Below are 16,967 nucleotides of genomic sequence, written 5' to 3'. Positions count from 1 at the left end.
AAAGAGGTAAAGGTTATTGAAACGATGGATCTATTGAACCGATTTTGAAAATTCTGATAGCAATAGAAAGCCACGTTATTTGTGAATGACATAGGCTTTTTATTAACCTGATAAATCAAGATATTCTATCAATTGTTTGTCGTAGACGGATTTGAAAAGTCACAGAAGAAAGCGCTTCTTACGAACGCTCCCTTAATGATGAGATATATATGATTGTTTGATATATATGCATGAAATGCTGCCTTTCACACCAGCAAATATGGCTACACTGCAATATATATAAGTTGGCATTTACCAATTGCAATGTTGCAATATATAATACAATATATATTATAACACAAAGCGTGGCGTTTAAATAACGCTTCATTAAACGCTATGTCTAATGGGGTCGGTGTGCTTGCCTTAATAATATTTCAATTGAAGTTTGATGAAGACAAAACGGATATGTCATGGCCAATTAATATTTGATGCATTTCGCAAACTAATTGAGGCTTGTTAGCAGGAATAGAATCGGTGACCTCTTGGTATTGATCGCAACTGTGCACACGGACAGTGAAGTCAATGGAGGCATAATCAAGAAATTTTTAGAAGAAAAAATCATTATCTTTCTCTTCCGTTTTTCTTTTCTTAATATTTTTATGTTTGCCATGTCATGCTCGCTTAAATGTCATTGCTTGTGTGTGAAATGAGACAGGTCGTCCCCTTAACTAAAATATGATTGGCTGGCTCATGGGTCTCGGGAACGGGAGCTGCTTGTGGTGGCAGGATGATCCTGTTGCCGGAGGTTCGGCTTCAGATTCTTAAAAGTTATTATATATTTATTTTTCATAATCGCTTATAAAATGCTTACAGAATACCTTTATTTATATACGGTGTACCTGTATGCCTGATGCAGCTACTGTGCTCAATAACTTAGTTAATTATTAATTTACACAAATTTGTATTATGACTGTGCATTATGGATAAATATTCATGTAGAAATAGCTACGTGCTAATTGGAGATATTAACATTGATTTAAGATAATATAAGTACACAGTGAGCAATTGTTTAAAGAAACAATTTGTATGTACTGTGTAGATTAAGTGTTTGTTAGAAACGTATATAATGTAATCATATTTACTAAAACGGCCGAGGCTACAATTCAGCATTGTCTACTCAAATGTTACGAATTTAAATATTTATTGAAAGTAAAAAACAACCACCCATTTGGAAACTAATGCCTCAGACTAATGGAATCATAGCAAGTAAAAAATGTACATTGAATATTTTTTTAAAGTGTACTTGCTGTGTGTTCTACAAGTAACACCGAAGCCAAAAAAGTAGTTTGTAGTACTTTTTGTTGGTCCGTATATACTTCCGGGCCAAGGAAAAAATCTTCTTATATATTTAACTCAAATTTTACATGAATATTAAGAAAAAGTTGGGAAAACATATTATAGGCAACATATAATTTGCTACATGCAGGCATAGTATTTTTTCTGCTCTATAGCGTCCGTCGCACGCAGCAACTAGTACCTAAATTATAAACCTATCAAACTATCATTCGTTACTTTAACTCCTGTTTTTACACATTTATTAAACTGTTGTATCAAAACGGGTATTTATCCGAATCCTATTAAAATTGGAGTTTCCTATTCTATTAAGATCAATATATTAAAGAAAACAAAAGTACCAGCCAGATATTACGAATATTTACTGATTTTAGCAGGGCTTTCGATATGCTAAATTAAAAAGTACTTTACTACGATCTAGCAAGAAATTGCATACAAGAGTCGCTTCTAGATCTATTAAAGAGTTACCATAAAGATAGATGCAAGACAGTTAAAGTAGCCAACAACTTTAGCAACATGATCCAAACTACTAAAGGAACAGCCCAGGGTTCCATCATAGGACCTACGGAATATTTATTGAATGTTAATGATATGTGTAACATTAATAGGTTGAAAGCCACAGTTTACCAATTTACTGATGACACATACCTTATAGTTGCTCATAAATAACTGAAAGCTGCATAAATAACTATGCAAAGTAACTGGGAAAAATATGTAAAATGGGCGCATCATGTCGGTCTATTATTAAATACTCATATAACTAAAATTATACATATTCATTTCTTCATAAATATATCCTCTAATTCGCCAACTATCATCATGTTTGCATATTGTTATAAGAAATAACCGTCTTTGTATATAAATACATTGTACGTACACTTTAAAAGGCCATATCAAAAAACTGTGTCATTACTTAGCGTTGGACCACGATAACGCTTTTTTTTATAGGAGGGCAAACGAGCGTACGGGTCACCTGGTGTTAAGTGATCACCGCCGCCCACATTCTCTTGCAACACGAGAGGAATCACAAGAGCGTTGCCGGCCTTTAAGGAAGGTGTACGCGCTTTTTTTGAAGGTACCCATGTCGTATCGTCCCGGAAACACCGCACAAGGAAGCTCATTCCACAGATTTGTAGTACGCGGAAGAAAGCTCCTTGAAAACCGCACTGTGGAGGGCCGCCACACATCCAGATGGTGGGGATGATTTCCTAATTTGTGGCGTGTTGTGCGAAGGTGGTTCTATAAATTTTGTCAAATATGTGCAAATAGAAAGCTGGTGTGTGCAAAATCGTTTGCATATTTTTCTTAACCGGTTCAAACTGATTCACCATTTCGTTTGTTGCTCATATCCACCTCATAGAATCGCTAAATCTATAATTAGTACACTAAATAGTGAATGCTAGCCTTGTAATTATCAGCTTATCATGCATTTACAAGCGATTTCCTGTTCTTATCACTTAAATTATAAAAATAATTACGTTTTCAGTGCAACGCAAAAACGCGTTGAGCTTGGCCGCAACATAGAGTATTTAACGAATGAATACTCATCGTTATGTACCGTTTACACGCTTGATGAGCGCTCACAAACCCCAATATCCGACAACCTCGTGCGCGACCGTCTCATGGAGTGACAGAGGTTGGCGGGGGCAGGGTACTAAGATGTCAGCATCAGTTCAGAGCACTGAATCCCCAGCATCGACCGGCTCTACGATATCGAGCTGATACTGGGGTGCGCCGGATCAGAGTGAATGAACGGCTAAATTACTTGGTGTTGCGTGGAGACGTCGCTTCATTGTGTGTCTTCTACCGCATTTATCACGGGGAACTGTCCCGAAGATACTTTTACCTGATTCTTGACGCCGATATGCCACAATCTAGAATATTATTCCCACCATCTGGATGTGTGGCGTATCTCCACATTGCGGTTTTCAAGGAACTTCCTTCCATGTACACCCCAGCTGTGGAATGAGCATCCTTGTGCATTGTGCGAATTCTATTGTCCTCCCTTATCATAAAATAATATTATTTTAAAGGAGCACAAACAAATACAACTTAAATTAACATTTACAGCTTCATCGTTTTACAGATCAGTACAAATACAATATATTATGTAATGTGATGCAACAAAAATAATCAGTCATCAAATATTCAACGCCTTACTCGAGTAAGTCAAAATAAGTAAAACCACAAGAGTTATTGAGTACCTACAGTAGATGCATCTGTCCACAAACACTGTAAATAAATAAAGGTATTATACGAGAATTTTATTGATTACCAGTTGACCCGACAGACGTTGTCCTGTATATTATAATAAATAAAATAATGTTTTATATGAATTTGTCAATAATATATCATAACATCAAGAATTATTTCGTAAAATATATGCTCCCTGTTATTGTAATGAAATTTTTTCACAGCGGAACTGTCAAACCGTGCGTCAATAAATTCTCTCATAGAAAATATGTCCATACAAAACAAATATCGGACGACGGGGGACACATCAAAGGAAAAACAAAATTATTGTTTTTATTTAATTCCGAACACTTTCATATGTATTCACCATTTAAACCTTCCCTGGACTTCCACAAATAATTCAAGACCAATATTAGCTAAATCGGTCCAGTCGTTCTCGAGTTTTAGCGAGACTAACGAACAGCAATTCATTTTTATATATATAGACTATATGACCCGACAGACGTTGTCCTGTATATTATATTAAATAAAATAATGTTTTATATGAATATCATAACATCAAAAATTACTTCGTAAAATATGCACCATGCTGTCGTAATGAAATTGTTTCACAGCAGAACTGTCAAACCGTGCGTCAATAAATTCTCTCATAGAAATATGTGTAATTATGGACACATCAAAGAAAAAACAAATTGGTTGTTTTTATTTAATTTAGCAGCATTTTCCTATTTATTCACCTTTGAAACCTTCTCTGGACTTCCACGAATAATTCAAGTTCAAAATTAGCCAAATCGGTCCAGCCGTCATCGAGTTTTAGCGAGACTAACGAACAGCAATTCATTTTTATATATATAGATTATAAAAATAAATAACATGTTGAAGCTTCATCCATACTCTAGAGTTCAATTATCAATGGCTGAAGAATTAAAAACTTGTGAACTATCAGGATCGGTGGAAAAGGGAGCCTAATATTGAGATCGTCTACAGTTTGTAATGCCTTCTCAAGACCAACCTATGAGACCTATAATCTACCATATGACAGAGAGAATCGGTACTGATGACGTAAAGTAACAATAACGAGACCCAATGAGGGGCACATTTTTCTAAATATAATATTTTATTTCTAAGTATTACAACACTAATTTTAAACCACATGACCAGCTGTGATAGAGACGTAGTAGGGGTCAAAAATCATGAAATTCATGCGAAGTTATCTATGGATGGTCCCACACGTACTGTCGTAGTAACTACCTAATTAGGGGTGTCGCGCCCGATAAAGATAGAAGGCGCCATTTTCACGTTCAGTTTTATTAGTTAGTGTGTGTATTTCCTTGCCTGAACAAGTGTGAAGCAGTCATGAAAAATAAAAATAGTACTTCATTCGCAAAATCAAATTCAAATATTTTTATTCAAAATAGGATTTAAAATCACTTATTATTGAACGTCAAAATCTACCACCCATTCAAAAGAGACTGCCTCAGACCTGAGAAGAATGGGCGCAAGAAACTCAGCGGGCTTTTTTTTATATAAAATATGGATGACAATGTGATATCATACAATAAACATTTATAATTAAAGAGCCTGAGGGTGTTCGCTTTATTCCCAGTCCGTGGTGTCATTAAGAAAATCGTTTATGCTATAATAACCTTTCCCACACAAACGTTTTTAACAATTCTTTTAAATTTCGCAACACATTTGTTTTGTACATTTTCTGGGATTATATTGTAGAAGCATATACATCGCCCAACAAAAGACTTACTATCTCGACCCAACCGAGTAGTAGGCATAACAAGTTTATGTTTGTTCCTCTTGTTAACATTATGAATGTCACATTTTCTAGAAAATTCCTCAATGTGCTTGCTTAAAGAATTTTATATCACAGATTTTACAATTATATCTATAAATTTTTAAATCTATACATTAGTAATTATATAACAACACTACAAAACTGCAAAATATTTAATTCACACTTCCACATCCTTTTTCCTTTCCTCCTCTATTCGCATCACATTTCACACCGCTACACTAGCGCCTCCTCTATGACACCCACTCCTCACTTTACTTTACTCGTTACACAAATCAACCTGAAAAATAAAACGCATGGATTTATTCATCTTGCTTCGTACATAAAAAAAATAACGGGTTGCACTCCGGGAGTGCCGGCAGAAGTGAAACTTGAGCATTAACGTTGTGCATTTTTGAATATTTTCGGAATGGTTTATAGGGAATAATTTCGCACGAATTGCTTTATTTATCAGTACAAAAGTACTAGAATATATGTGGTTAAATACAATATTCATTTATTGCGGTATCGTATACAAAAATGACAATTTAACACTTCAGAATTACTACATTTATTTTACGTTAAAAAGTTTATCTCTCAGAAAAATCAACTTTCATCCATAATTTCAGCGACTGTCTTACGAATTTTCGATCAGGTCTCGTGTCCTGACGCGAGTTTAACATTTTATACCCATCTCAAGAAAATTGCTCAACGCTGCTAAAGATGTTTTCACTTCAAAATATCAATTGAATATGGATTGCATTATAACCCCATAAAAAATAACTACAAAAAAAACAGAGTAATGGTACAAAGCTCCGTCTCTGCATGTTTATAGTCAATGTTAATATTAATATATCAACTTAAGTTAAAGTTTTACAATCTAATTTGAATTCTATAACCATTCACCGAAAGTTCATTTTCCATAATTTCAACGACTGTCTTACGAATTTTAGATCAGGCTTCGTGTCCTGAGGTGAGTTTTACATTTTATCCCCATCCCAAAAAAGTGCTCAACGCCGTTAAAGAAATTTTCATTTCAAAAACAAAATGTGTATTGGAACATACTTAATAGTTATGTTTTTCTAGCTGTAAGGTCTATTAATAATCTGGTACAGTCAAAGATACCATACTCTATAGCAGAAGAAATAATTACCTACTTAGGTTTAGGTACCTTGTTGATGTTAACGTATGCTTTATTTATCTAAAATCAACTACAATTTAGTATTAAAAGCCTTATTTATTTACTAGAAATTTTTCTCCATATCTAAGAAAACTTTAACTCTGATTAAAGAAACAAAGAGAACAAAATAATATGTACTGGCACAAAATAAAGTAATAGTATTGATTAAATTAAATGACTCTTAATGATACCACAGATTGGGAATGGAATGACCGCCCTCAGGCTATTAAATAATAAGTTTATTTGTACAATATTACTTTGTAAACATTTATTCGATGAAAAAAAAAACCCGTTGAGTTTGTTGCGCCCATTCTTCTCAGGTCTGAGGCATTCATTTTGGAATGGGTGGTAGTTTTTTGACTTTCAATAAGTGACGTCACATCCTATTTTGAATAAAAATATTTGAATTTGAAATGGAATAAATCCTACACGGGCGTGCGTTTGACAACCCATTGCTTAGCTACCTCCAGGTTTCTGCGCGCCATTATGTATGTTTTCCAAAATTGCAGAGTGATACACACCTGCTTCGGTTTTGTGCCCGTGTTCCACCGGCGTAAGAAATTGACTGTAAATTATTATAATTTTGTCATTGCTCGCGTTGTCTACTCTTTCAGTAGCTATCTTGTTTACCGAAGCGGTGCTGGTTTAAGGTGAAGAGTAAGCAGAAAACACGCAAACAAGGTGTTTTTAGACAAGTTTTGTGGTGAAAATATAGCATTTGGAGCTATACACACTACTTTATCCTGTAACATATACCCTTAAGTCTTACTTGTAAGTTGCTAATACTTGCTGTTAGTTAAACTTAACACTCCAGAGCTATTATGAACTACCAGTTTTGTTTGCTGTTAAACAAGTTTTTTCTCGGCATGATGCATTTGTTTAGTATACTGCTCTCATAAAAGTTGATCTTATAGCTTTTACTTTTTTGTGTTGGTACATTTATTAAGATTAGTAATCAATAATAAGGATTATAAGCAATTAAACTGTTTGCGCCTGTTAAAATGTTAAATTTTCGACGTAAGAATTTTGAAAATATTGGCTTTGTTACATAAGAGCCGTTAACTCATATCGCTCAAGGTCGCCGGCATTTAGTGTCGCCTTAAATTAACTCATCCGTCAGGTGTTGTTTAAGAGCTAGTGCGGGGCTGTAGTATGATAAAATCACATACAACATCCGATACTGAAAGATCTTAATCTATATCATTTTCAATTCGTAGTCTAATAAAACAATAATTTCTAATCACAGTATTATTGCTTCGTTAACAACACCGACATTGATTCGCTTTTAAACAATCATTCTTTATCGTTTCCCCGTTGTAAATTTATATCTATCGTTGTAATTTGTTTATATTTATATAATTTAGGTATATAAGGTAAATCTGCTAAATATTTGGGTTCGTATATTCAACTAATTTAGCATGATATTTTATTTGATAAATCTTTCATTATTATACTGTGATTAGTATGTATAGTTATAATAAATAAATTAAAAAAGTGTACGTCAGTTAGTTACAATTCAGGAATATACAGTACATTAACATTATGTGTATAATTATTTAATCCAATAATAATAATAATAATATTGACACACTTTTAACACAAATTATCTTGCCCCAAGTTAAGAATATATATATAGCCTGTGTTATGACTTATGGGTTATTATTATTATTATTTGAAGAGGGTGGCTATTTCCTGGTCCTAAAAGGTTCCTAGTAACACCGCGTCCAGAATTGGACTATTGTGTTCGCCACTCATACTAAAGCTCATCGTCAAGCCCTACCGCCTTTACGAACCGCAGTAGTTCCTTGACGCGAGTGTTGCAAACACTATCTGGTGGTACGAAGTAGTTGCCAAAGATTGTGTTACGCTTATGCATTAGTGGGCCGCAGTCGCAGAGTAGATGAATAGGTGTTTCATCATCCTCAAGGCAGAACCTGCAAGCCTTGTCGCTTCTGATGCCGACCACACTGAGGTGCTTGTTTAGGCGACAGTGCCCGGTTAGCATCCTAGTGAGTATGCATAGATTTTTCCTGTTCAATGATAGGGCTTCATTCGCATAGCTACTGTTGAATGCCCTTATCAATGCTTTAGAGTGGTTTAAACCTGAAGAGTTGTTCCAGCGTTTAAGTGCTTCTTGTTTACATTGGTTACTCAGGGTGTGTCGGATGGCGCTCTTTGGCAGTCCACAAATGGGTTCCGGACCATATCGGACTGCTTTAGCCCCAGCTCTTGCGAGCTCATCGGCCATTTCATTGCCTATGATTCCGGCGTGCCCTGGGACCCATCTGAGAATCACTCTGTTTTTCATGCCTAATGAATTCAGGCATTCGACGCAATTATTGACTAACTTAGACGACGTCAAGTCAGCGTCTAAAGCCAACAATGCTGCCTGACTATCAGAGTGAATGTATATGTTATGATTGAAGTAGCCTTTTTGGATATTGGTTTCCGCGCATTCCAGGATGGCGTACACCTCTGCTTGAAATATGGAGGTAAAGCTTCCCAGGTTTGTGCTGGATTTAAACCTGGGGCGTTCTCCATAGACTTATGGGTTACAAGACAATGATATATTTAATACAATATACTTACTTAAACATACATAAATTCATATAAACATACATAAATACATTTAAACATCCATGACTCGGAAACAAACATCCATATTCATCATATAGGTAAATGCTTCAGGAGGCTTGTAGGATCGCTAACCACTCGGCTATACAGGTCGTCAAAACAAAAAGTAAATTAAAGTAACAATTGGTTCGAGTGTGAGAGGAGCGATCCTGTGGCATATTTTCAAGTTATACTTCTTTAGGCGCTTTATGAAAAAATGATGAAAGTCAAATTTTGAGATGCGCGCGCATCACTGTAACACAAACGTGACTGGTTGAATTTTTTTCCTAAAATTTTCTGGGGTTTACGACATTAGTTTTTTTTTTTTTGGTTTCTTCGTCCATTATTGGGATAAGTAAAGGGTTCAAGCTCGTACAGCCGTATTCGTTATTTAATAATTAATTGTCAAAACTATCGTTGCAAGAATTTTACAATATTGTTCTTTCTACAAATGTAGAATAGCACGAGGAATAAATAATTTTAAGGATTTTTGCTTTGTTAGGCCAAAGAAGTATAACTTCTTGCGTGCATACATAAGTATATACATACTTTTTTATTTCAATAGTGACAGATCAGAGTCCATCAGGTTCCGTTCCAAAAGACGCGAGTTTTTTTTTTTACTCATGGCCAAAAATGTTTTGGGCATGTGTATTGAAGAAAGGCACAACAAAAATTTGGGATTTAATTATTAGTATTGTTTAAATTTATCGACACACTTATAATTAGGTCACATCAATATCGCATTCCTGAACCCTCTGCATTCAACTCGCGCGATATCTGTAGATTTGACAGTTGTCTCGAGATCTGACGTCACCACACAGATTATGTTCAGCTAATCAAAGATATAACTTTGCCAGCTTCTTCATGCAATGTATTATTAAATTTCGATATAATTAGTATATTATGACACCACTGTCACAATACTGTAATGGAACAGTACCTTAACTTCATAGTAGAGCGTCCGAATCGACACACATACACATGATTTACACGACCGCTAAGTAATCTTGGAAAGACAAAACTATTGAGTGTCACGTCGTACGCCGCCGAGACTGGTCGCTGTTCGAGTTAAATTATCTGCACCGCACCATCCTTGTCGTCATCATTTTGTATGTACCAACCCTAGCACTCCGCCCAGAAGTAGATATAAATTTCAAGGACACCACTGAGTTACGCTACTGTTCAATTAGTGTATTGTGCCATTGTCCTATATTCTCATTACGCCCGATGAGCGCGTTTTATGAACGAGGTACATGCGAGAGCGATCAGGGAGCCGAGAATGTCACGACCAATATAGACGCATTTTAGAGAATGTTTTTTCACTCGCGAGGAGAAAAACAGGCTTGCGTTTATTATTCACTTTTAAACAGTGAAAGTACACTTTTGATAATGATACACAGTTTTTGTTGGCATTTTTACAGTTTGTGGATATAGTTTACCAGTGGAAGGCACCTTTGCAGTTTGCACAGGATGCCGGCTAGATTATGGGTACCACAACGTAATGATAATGTGTAAGCATTACTGTGTTTCGGTCTGAAGGGCGCCGTAGCTAGTGAAATTACTGGGCAAATGAGACTTGACATCTTATGTCTTAGACGCTCAGAAATTTTGGGTATTTTTCAAGAATCCTGAGCAGCACTACATTGTAATGGGCAGGGCGTATCAATTATCATCAGTCCAACGTGCTGCTCGTCCGGTCCCTCATTTTCATTATTTTGATAAATGTGATAATTTTTAAATTCTTTATTTTGTTTCAGAATCTTGTCTCCAGTGAAGATATCGTCGCAAAATACTGCTTGAAGACTTTTGATGTAGCCGGCTGTGTTTTAATCATGTTAGAGATCGATAAAATCAATTTGCGCATCGCTTTCGCTTCGTGGCGCCATCTATTAAGCCCGGCTCTACACTTACTCGTGAATTGGCCCACATTCTACTAGTAGAAACTGCAATCGTAACTTTATAACACTTCGACAGAATCAAATTCAGATTTAAAAATCACTTACGGCCGTTCCCAATATACTATCTACAGATAGAGATAAATTACTACCTTCCACTGTCAGTAATTAGCTGTCAATAATCTGAAGCTGTCCCAATATAACCGATAAGTTATTCATATCGCCTTATATTGGGACGTGTGATTTGGAATTTCCATACAAACTTCTATCGCTGGTAAGCTATACGGTGTCCCATTGACAGACAGCGTGTACGGATAATGTTAGTTACGGTCGATAAGTTTATTGGTACAGAAAAGTCAATGATAGTTACGATTTTTATCTCAAGTAAGAGATATACTGAACAGGGAACGGCCGTTAATGAACCTCAAAAACTACCACCCATTCAAAATATGCCTCCGCCCTGAGAAGAACGAGCGTAAAAATTCTCAGCTGGCTCTTTTTTAAATTTCGTTACAATATATGCAATATCAACCCACGTAGGGTTATGGAGAGGGTATTGTTTTGGGAGTTTCCCTGCGAGATCGAATCAGAAATGAGGAGATCCGTAGGAGAACGAAAGTCACCGACATAGCTCAAATTAATGCGAAACTGAAGGTGCAGTGGGCAGGGCACATAGCTCGACGGACAGATGACATCGAATGGCGACCACGTACCGGAAGACGCAGTGTTGGTAGATGGACTTTGCCCCCCACAAGATGGACTTTGCTTTTCTTCTCTAATCTCACTTGATGACCATACGACCGCAAGGCTCAATTAAAAATGCTTGTATTTTCGAACAATTTATTTATAATTAAGAATCATTATTGTATTATTATTTTTAATTTTAAGTTTCACACTTGACCGGTTTTTGTTTATTGCGAATTGTGGGTAGTTTCAAATGATATACCTACTTTAAGTACCTACTGAAACATATTATGGTTGTTATTAGTAATAATTTATTTACATTCCTATATTGAATTGAGTATAATGAAAGATTTTTGTATGGCCGTTTTTATTTTTTCTATCATTTGGCACACATAGATCCAAGTAGATAACGCAAATACCTTCGTCTGTATGAAAACCAAGCGTGCCCTTTTTATACGCTTTATATTAGCTTCACCTGTATGTTTGTATGTTTGTAACCGACTTCTTTGGGCGCGATTTTGACCCACTTTAAACGGCTAGATTTCGTTCAAACTTTGTAGATTTATCGAGGACCGATGACATTACACTAATTTAATAAAATTATTCAATTTTTCAATTTACAAAATATGTTTTTTTTTAGTTTATATAATTTTCATCTATAGTCGATAACGCAGGAATTGATGTTAAAGTACCTAATAGTTTTAAAAATACGCTTTTATAGAAAATTTAACTATGAAAAATAAAGAATAGTTAAAAAAAAACTTAAAAGCACGCTTTATATAAAATTCAACTAAAAAATAGAAAGTAAATTTAAACTGAAAATAGTGTAAAAAAAAAATATTTTATTGTAAAAAAAAAGCGTGGGGTGTAGAAGAATTATTATTTTAATAATATCTTAAAAAGCACCCCACGCTTTTTTTAAAATAAAATATATTTTTACTATCTACAGAACAACGTCTGTCGGGGCAGCTAGTAATATATATGTGGTGTCAGTAATGTATCTGTTATAATAATTATTTTAGTAACAATTCGTTGAAGTTGTATAAAAGTCTGTTAACAGAATCCTGTTCCGTTTTGTACGAGAATAACTTCGATGTATGTATGGGTCCGTTGCCCTCCGTGAAATTTTTATTAGCGCCTCAAACATAATATAATGCGGTCTAACCAATTTTTTTTGCCCACAAACCTTTGGGGGACTTTAATTGTAATCGAGTATATTGAAAAATGATTTAAATATCAACTCCGTATAGTTGAATATTCCATGTCTTTATTGGCTCAAATTGTTAATCACATTTTTTGTACATCGTCATAGATTATAACAATAACGTAGCAGATCCGGTAAATGATATTATGCCTCTAAAAATTGCATTAATAGAAAACAAAAAGATACTGATAATAGAGTGGGTGAAATCTTGGGTTATATTATATAAAATCTAAGAAAAAAGAAATATTAATACAAGTAATAGATAATGAAATATATTTCTGGAATTCGATTGTTAATCTTGACTAAATAGGGACGAAGGGGCACGAAAAAAAGCGGCTTAACTGATTTAGCTGCTTTTAATGAAATTTTGACAAAAAAACAAGTCCTATAGACAAAACACTTTAGATTTCTATCTTTTTAACTTCCAATATTGTATGACAATTTCAAGACATAACCCTCTTATTTGGTTCTTGCGGCAAGCTTTGTTATTTGTGGCGGCGTCGTGGAGCGAGTCGTTCCTTCAATACATCAAATGCTTATAGAAGATGTTCGTTTAACACCGTCATTTAAACTACGTCATTAAAATTGTATGTCATAATATTTAATTTTTTTTATTTGTTTAAATTGCTTACTTATTTTTTTTCCACTTAGAAAAAACGTTTGAGTGAATATAACTATCTGATCACTGGGCATTGAGTGTGTTAAAAAAATACTAATCAGTTCTTATTTTTAGCTCATCCTTTTCCGCAGTAGTGGACAAAACAGTAATAGAACAGTACTTTAACTTTATACTAGAGTGCTTCCGAATGGAGGTACGCAACATACACACGATTTACACGACCACTAAGCAATCTTGGGGAGACAAAACTATTGAGTGACACGCCCTACGCCGCCGAGAATGGTCCCTAGTGTTCTGCCCAGATGTAGGTATAAATTTCAAGGAGACCGCTGAGTTGCGCCACTGTTCTATTACTTGTATTGTGGTAGTGTTAATGGTAAAATTAATTTATTTAAATAACTTTGAAATTAATTTGTGCCATTTTTGATCTAAATAAATAAGGGGCAAGTGCAACATTTTAAACAAAAATTGGTCGACGTATAGAGTCCAGTATTTTTTTGTATTTAAATAAATGATAAGCATTGTGGTGGTACTTTAAAGTGTGTTTTTGCTTTGCAGGTCGCTCACTTTCGTGGTACTTTAAAGTGTGTTTTTGCTTTGCAGGTCGCTCACTTTCCTTTGCGATTCAGTGCATTCATGATTTTGGCTTCCCCAGTCCAGTGTATTTTAATCGTTTGACAATTCGTTTTTTTTTATAATGAAAATAAGGGACGAGACGAGCAGGACGTTCAGCCGATGGTAAGTGATACGTCCTGCCCATTACAATGCAGTGCCGCTCAGGATTCTTGAAAAACCCAAAAATTCTGAGCGGCACTACAATTGCGCTCGTCACCTTGAGACGTTAAGTCTCCTTTGCCCAGTAATTTCACTAGCTACGGAGCCCTTCAGACCGAAACACAGTAATTTTTACACATTACTGTTTCACGGCAGAAATAGGCGCCGTTGTGGTACCCATAACCTATCTGTCATCCTGTGCAATGGTGCCTCCCACTGGTATAACGGAACAGTTAATGTCTGTGCGCCATTTTGAATTTACCGCCGAAAATCACGGGAAACGCACGCACACTATAACAAACTGACTGACGTATCGCGAGTGTAAGACGTAGCTATCATACACACTAAAGTAATAAACGTGACCTGTTATCATGCGTTGCCTAACAATAAGAGGCTTTATCTAGATATATAAATTATGTAAGAGCAATTTTTTTTTGAAGTTTGGTTGTTTTAATATGAACAGCAAATACTTTTCCTACCAAAATGCTTAGCATTAATAGTTTTAAGTTATATTATTCCCAGTTAAATTTAATATTGAGTATTTTAGTTGTAATTTGCGAATTATTTTATAAATTTACAAGATGGTATTTTATGTTAATGTCGTGTTTAATTATATTATGGATTAGGACATTTATTAAACAATTATTTATCTTTATTAGTATGAAATATATTTTAAATATAATACTTCTGTTTTTATTTCTCCTACTTTTGAATACTTCATTTAAGTTTAACAATGTTAATATGTTTCCAAGTAAACTTTCTTTCACGTACAATCAAGCTGTAGAAGCTTCCTTGTGCGGTGTTTCCATGACGATTAGACATGGGTGCCTTCAAAAAAAGCGCGTACACCTTTCTAAAAAGCCAGCAACGCTCCTGTGATTCCTCTGTTTTTGCAAGAGTTATTAGAGGCGGTGATCACTTAAAATACGCTCATTTGTCGTCTTCTTTCATAAAAAAGTACAATTTAATTTATTCATAGCATATCTACATTTATTTTTATCTTTGCTTTTTAGGGTTACTGTACACGAGAAACCTGTCAGTGGGCAGAATCTCATATACCGTAATGGTAACAGCGGAAATGTTGACTAAGTATTATTCAATTTATTGAGAATTCTACAAATAAGTTTGTTGGCACCTTAGGGAAAAATTATCAGAGTGCATTTTGTGCGCGCACACCGTCAAGCAAATTCGACAGATATTAATACCTAAGTGTTTTTTTTTTGAACAGCTGGTAACTATGTGTAAAGAGCTGGTGTCTGAAGTAGGTGAAGTAGTATTACAGCTAAAAATAAAATTAAAATAACAATTAATCATATATAATTTAGAAAAATATCCTCCGCTGAATCCAACTCGGATCGGCAGCGTTCGGGAAGCTCCATAAAATCTTCTCGTCCATATAAACCACAGTGTCTGAAAACCAAGGTTTTTCAATTAGTGTGTGTTGAGTGATGACTTACGGTACGGACGTGGTCGCTTACAATCGGCCTGATGAGAAAGCTCAGAGGGCAACTAAGAGGGCTGTGCTCGGAGTTTCCCTGCGAGATCGAATCAGCAATGAGGAGATCCGTAGAAGAACCAAAGTAACGGACATAGCCCAATCGAAACTTAAGTGGCAGTGTGCAGGGCACATAATTCGACGGTCAGTTAGGGCAGTAAAGTCCTCGAATGGCGACCACGTACCGAAAGTAGTGTTGGTAGGTCCTCCACAAAATGGACCGATGATCAAATCAAGATCGCCGGAATACGTTGGATGAGGGTAGCGCAGGGCCGATCGTCATTGAGATTGGGGGAGGCCTTTGTCAACAGTGGACGTCTTTCGGCTGGTATGATGAATAGGCGTACCCAGTTGTTAATTTAAATTAGTGCCTAAAATTTACGGATATGTTATAAATTTCTTAAATGTCAAACATAATAAGGCCTTTGCGCATTATTTATTTCACAGTGTATAAAACTGATTTATTAAACATTTGACAAATGTCGAGGACTTTTCGACTTCCGAATAAAAATGTCACGGTGATTTGAGGCACATAATTATTTTACGGCCGTTTTCAATAACCTTATCTATCCTTAGTTTAACTTACTAGACGTAGACAAATCTATCCTTTTACTAACATAACTTTTTTTAACTACACTCAGCGGCACAATTAACCGCCCACCCTTTTAAAGTGGCAAATTTTGATGTTATCGCAGTTGTAAGTTATTGGGCATAAATAAGTCAAGTGTGAAAGAGATGTAGTGACGAAAAAATTACAAACTACCCACTTAACTTTGTTTTTTTTACGCATAAGTTGTGAATAGGATAAATATCGAACTTCGTCTCATTATCGTTATCGTTGCCATACTGCTTACATTGCTTCAGTGGCATTAAAAGTAAACAATTTGAGTTTGTTTTGGTTTCGTAACTTAAAGCTAGTGTTTGGACATCACAAACATGCCATTTGATGCTAATTCAGTGGCGAGAGCCGTAGCTCTTATCGACGAAGGGTTTAGTCAGCGTTACATGGCGCGGAAGCTTGGTGTCGCACGTACCACCTTAAGGGATGCAGTGAAACGGTTTCGGGAAACTGGATCTTATGAGCGAAGACCAGGACAGGGCCGAAAAAGATGCACCTCCGCTCGTGACGACCGATTTCTTGTGACCAATGTTCTAAGAAATCGGTTCACTACAGCTGTTGAGGCACGAAACCAAC

At 35.6% G+C, this 16,967-nt stretch overlaps 1 protein-coding gene across 1 annotated transcript in view; it reads left to right on the top strand.

Annotated features, from left to right (window-relative positions):
- The window catches only part of LOC126973321 (UDP-glucose 6-dehydrogenase), a 32,744-nt gene extending 17,785 nt beyond the window's left edge, over window positions 1–14,959 (top strand). The window contains exons 2-3 of the mRNA XM_050820537.1: window positions 10,859–14,061; window positions 14,107–14,959. The gene's annotated coding sequence lies outside the window, so the exon portion shown is untranslated. The remainder of the gene's footprint in view (window positions 1–10,858; window positions 14,062–14,106) is intronic.
- Window positions 14,960–16,967: the final 2,008 nt, after the last annotated feature.

Source organism: Leptidea sinapis, chromosome 29 (genome assembly GCF_905404315.1).
Source record: "Leptidea sinapis chromosome 29, ilLepSina1.1, whole genome shotgun sequence".
In the NCBI taxonomy this organism is placed as follows: Eukaryota; Metazoa; Arthropoda; class Insecta; order Lepidoptera; family Pieridae; genus Leptidea; species Leptidea sinapis.
Note: the sequence above shows the minus strand (reverse complement) of the source record. Positions and strands in the feature narration are given on the sequence as shown.